Source organism: Bubalus bubalis, chromosome 5, assembly GCF_019923935.1.
Source record: "Bubalus bubalis isolate 160015118507 breed Murrah chromosome 5, NDDB_SH_1, whole genome shotgun sequence".
NCBI classification, from domain to species: Eukaryota; Metazoa; Chordata; class Mammalia; order Artiodactyla; family Bovidae; genus Bubalus; species Bubalus bubalis.
In genome coordinates, this window is record NC_059161.1 from 77578281 (window position 1) to 77581581 (window position 3301).

A 3301-nucleotide genomic window follows, 5' to 3' on the forward strand; every position below is an offset into this window, starting at 1 on the left:
GGTCTCTTCACCTCCCTGTCTTCCCCCCAGAGTGAGATCTTCTCAGGGCAGGGGGTGGGCCTCATGGATCTCAGTATCCCCAGTGCAGCATCCTGGCACTGGGCAATGGTTAAGTTAAGTGAATGAATGGATGGATGGATGGATGGATGAATACAGTTTTCAACTCTAAGGGTAAGGTTGTTACCAAAGGAGAATCTGTATGCTCCAAGAAAGTACAGGGTTGATGCTGAAATGTGTTTACCATGAAAAATAGACAATGATTTAACAAAAATCAGGACTGTGAGCTGCTGGGATGTTGATGTGCTTGCTCTTTGCCTCTTGCTCTTGGTTTCTGAGTCTGCCTCTTCTCTGTGTTGTCATTTCTGCCATCTGTCTCTCCCCACCTTTGTTTTCTCCCCACCTACCCTCTGTCTCATAATTTAACTCCATCCAAGATACCCCTAAGATGTCCTTTTGAGCCATCTGCCTCTCCCTCCTGTCCTCTGCTTCTCTAGCCTCTGATCTGGCTTTCCCCAGATTCTGAGGGCTCCGTCTGTCTCCCTTGGTGACTTCAGAGAACCCTCTAGGCTCTATGCTTCCTGTCACTATTATAAAAGATCAACCTTCCCAGAATTTTGCTAAGACGGTTGGAGAGGATTAGGGAGGAGCATTAACAAGTTGCCAGCCCCATTCTGTAGGCCTCAGCCATGTTTACCCAAGTTATCTTGGAAGATACACCTGATGGGGAGGCTGAAAGTGTATAAAAGGTGGAGTCTTAAAAGGTGAATGTCATCCTTTGCTTTGTAGGTCAAAGTTAAAGTGATAAAATGGACTAAGCATAGAATTTGAAGCCATAACATCCAATTTGGATTTCTGCTTCTTGAATCCAAGCCTTTATGACTTTGAGCAAGTTATTTCACTTTAGTTTCAACTTCAGTTTACTCCTCCTAAAAATGACAGTAACATGACTACATCACATGGTTGCTATGAGAATTAAACCAGATAATCTGTCTGAAAGCCCAGTGTCACTATCGAAAGTCAATCAGATTCAGGAGAGACTGACTCACATTAACAAAACTCACACTAGATCAATCGATAGACCAAAATGTCCATGGGTCATTTAAAAGAGAGAAATGTACCTGCAGGCAGGCAGTCCTAGATGCTCCAGACAATTGGACAGTACATTCTCTGCACTAAAAGAACCAAAGTACAACCAAAAGACTTCCCTTGCAGGCATGGTATCCCAGCAAAGGAACTTAGCTGTTTGTTCTTGGTACTCATGGTTACCTGGCTATAGGGAGAGTCTGATAAGGTAGCTCAGACTGTAAAGAATCCGCCTGCAGTGCAGGAGACCTGAGTTCAATCTCTGGGCTGGGAAGATCCCAAGGGAATGGCTACCCACTTCAGCATTCTTGCCTGGAGAATCCCATGGACAGAGGAGCCTGGTGGGTTATAGTCCATGGGGTCTCAGTTGGACACAACTGAGCGACTAACACTGATAACTCATCTGTGCAAAGTTTAGACCAGGTCATGCTACCCATGCCCCTGGGCAATACTAGATGGATGTGCCCATTCTGGACCTCTGACTCTACTTTGTTTGAAGATTTCATCACACAGTCATTCACCCATTGCACAAATCTATACTGAACTTTTACTAAGTGGTAGGCACTGCGTTACATGATAGGGATGCAGGAGTGAATGGAACAGGCACTGCCCTACCCTCCTCGTGGAGTTCACAGTCCTTGGAGAAAGACAGTAACTGAACACATAATTTCTATCCATTGTGACCAGCACATCATTACTATGATGAAGCAGAGGGAACCGTGGAACACAACAGCTAAGCCTGTGCGGGGGCCTGGGGAAGGGCTGCTGGAGGAAGCGTCCACGCACATACCCTGCCTTCGGCAAGTGGCAGGGCATTCTCGGGCCAGCTTCGTTCAGGCCCCTGGCTACACCCTGACAACTCTGAGTGACCTTGGGTGTTACCCTCGTCCCCAGAAGCAATGCATCTGCAAACTCTCCCTTGGGCTGGGCTTGCAGACAATTCATTCTTTCATTCATTCAACAAATATTTATCATGGGACTTCCCTGGCGGTCCAGTGGTTAAGACTCTGTGCTTCCAATGCAGGGGGCATGGGTTCGATCCCCAGTTAAGGAACTAAGATCTCACATGCTATGCAGCAAAAAAAAAACCTACATTTTTTATTGAATTCTTATTAGGTACTGCAGCTAGCTCATTTCATCTTCTCAGTGGGACTTTCTCCTTAGCTTCCAGGGGGACTTACTGAAACCCCCTGTACTGATTCCAACCCATCTCAGAGCCTCTGTTGTCTTCTGGAGAGACGAGAGGACAATTCAGACTAACACAGTACCGCCCCAGATATGAGAAGGAAGGGGCTTCTGGCACCAGCTGGGGACTCCCTCTCTCAGGAAGTACGTCAAGAAACTCCCCTAACCCACCCCTCTGCCCTGTCTGAGGTTCTCAACAATGCTCAGTGGGCATGGAGTGGGTGGGCAGCTCTAACCCAGAAGGCACGTGGCAACATGAGTCAAGCCACAACTGATGGGCATTAACTCACTGATTGAAGTGACAGAGGCCTGTGACAGAGATGTGCAAGCCTTCAGGCCATCATATAACTGCTGGCACTCCAGTTTCTTGAGGGCCTTTACCATATCCCAAACCCCCATGCACCCCGCACACCCTACCTGGGAAGTTAGGAGGGCATCAGTCCAGACGCAGAACTTACAAGTGACTTAAGGTTGGGGACGGACCTGGGAACCAGGTCTCCACCACTTCCCCAAACCTCTCAAAGGCCCTCAGGCCTCCCCAAAAGTGGCCTTCAGCCTTCCTCAGGGGTTTTCAGAGCTCTACTGTCCCCCTGTAACACCCCAAGTCTCCAACCTTCAAAGCAAGAAGCCCCAGGCCCCCTCCCCTTGGGTGGCCTCAATGAGTCCCCTTGTCCAGGAGGCCATGTGGCTTGACCCCAGAAGCAGCAGGACAGCAAGCTCGGAGAGGGGTCTGCTTCGACCCCTCCTCAGCCACGGCTGGCTGGCCCAGGGGAGCCAGTGGGGCCGGGGCCGCTGAATGTGACCTATTGTCTCCAGGGTGGATTTAGGAAGTGCCAAGCTCCCATCAAACAGCCCTGCTCCTTGGGCAAAACAAAAAAAGGGCTGTTCATTTGGGACCTTTCTTCCCTTATCTCCTTTTCCTATCTCCCCAGGCTTAGCTATGGTGTAGTGTTCAAAACCACTTCCCCTCCGAGCCAATCGGAAGCCGGGGCTCACCCCGCGGCCCTGAGGTAAAGTTATTTATAAACGCCTC